The sequence below is a fragment of the Urocitellus parryii genome, chromosome 3 (assembly GCF_045843805.1).
Source record: "Urocitellus parryii isolate mUroPar1 chromosome 3, mUroPar1.hap1, whole genome shotgun sequence".
NCBI classification, from domain to species: domain Eukaryota; kingdom Metazoa; phylum Chordata; class Mammalia; order Rodentia; family Sciuridae; genus Urocitellus; species Urocitellus parryii.
Window position 1 is genome coordinate 181,354,794 of NC_135533.1, and position 1,692 is coordinate 181,356,485.

A 1,692-nucleotide genomic window follows, 5' to 3' on the forward strand; every position below is an offset into this window, starting at 1 on the left:
GGATGGAATTTAGCAGACACAATCCTTATATTGTTTGATGTAAAATTAAATATGTTTGATGTAACATATTTCGAAAGCAAATTAAAAGTTAAGGAAAATGAGTTTGGAAGCATTGGAACATAAAGAGGAATGATGGTTGCCAAGGGATGAAGGAGGAAATAAATGGGTAGTTGCTGTTCAGTGGGTAGGCTTCCGTCGTGCAAGGTGAAAAAAGAGATTTGCTGTACATTACTGTGCATTTGGACAGTACATTTAAAATGTTAAGAGGGTAGATTTCATGTTATGTGCTTTTTACTATGGTTAAAAAATAAAATAAAGTATACCTGAGAGATTAGCATGTGCAGCTAAGCTTCAATATTCCCATTTTTGAAATGGTATTAATATTCATTAGGCATTTTTCATAGCATTATGTTGAGAATTAATGAATATAGATTTGGATGTATAGACACTTCTGGAAGAAATGTCATAATGGTTGCCCAAGGAGAATCCCAAGTTCAGTTAAAATTGCTTTGGCTAGTGATGGAGAACTGGAAAAACTACATTCATAAAATGGCATTTGACTGGTGAATTTGAGAAGCATGTGGCCACCTTGGATGCTGAGTTCCATTCCCTTGTGTTCTGTCCCAACAGGACCTTTTAGGTTCAATGTACAGAATACAATTATGCAGGAAAAATTTGGAGGACTTTCATACTCAGCCCAGTGTGCCATTTATAGTGTGTGATGTAATAGTTACTTAACAAGAATATGCCAGCTAACTCAGAGATCTATTCTGAGTACATGAAAACATCTTCATCATGTGGTGTTGCAACAAAGATGTCAAAAAGGTCAAGACAGTGATGGTAAAATCTATTGTCTTTCACCAAAAGAAGGATCTTCTGTACTGTAACGTTTCTGCCAAAGTCTCAATAACTTTGACACACCCTTTCTCTGGCTTGCTAGAAAGGTCACTGGAGACCCGAATTTGGAGTTTGTTGTCCGGACTGCTCTTACCCCATCAGATGTTATTGTGGTAACCAGCTTTAGCTGTGCAGTATGAGCATGAGAAAAAGTTCCCTCAGACAGCTAATTGCTCTCCCACGGAGGCTAGCATCAGTGACAATGAAGCTAGAGCCCATGGTCAGAGGTCTAGTCCGATGAGTGACTGCAGTGTGGGGTCAGGGGTAGAGTGTGTTTCCCATTTGATTACATAGCTCAGCAGAACATGTGTTTCTTGTTTGGGAAGCAGGAGGAGATGCATGGGCTTTGGATAGAATATGGCAGTTAAAAAAAAGCTTCATTTTTTGGACCTGCATATTTAGCTCTTTTGTAAAATAGCTGTTCATTTCTTGAGTTTCAGATATCTAAGATGGCTACCATCAAATAATAGTGAAATTGTGTTTACTACTGCTGTTCCCATTCCTTTTGTTTAAAGTCAGAATAAAGTTGTATTTCTAATATCTAAAAAATAACCAAAGAATACAGGTTAATCACAATATGGTATTAAGATTCGTCATCAACATATTACAATCACTGGGAATATTGGAAATAATGTTATTTTCACATCACTCAAAAGTAGAAGAAAGTAGAGATGGTTACCAATGACAGACACACACGCACGCACACACACACACACACGCACACACACACACACACACAAAAAAAACTAAGAAAGTGAGAATATACAGTACCATGATATAAAGTATAAGGGAGGG

General features: G+C 37.4%; 1 pseudogene; it reads left to right on the forward strand.

The window, feature by feature from the left end:
- The first annotated feature begins 468 nt into the window (after positions 1 to 468).
- On the forward strand, positions 469 to 1,191 carry LOC113194391 (GTP-binding nuclear protein Ran-like; annotated as a pseudogene).
- Positions 1,192 to 1,692: the final 501 nt, after the last annotated feature.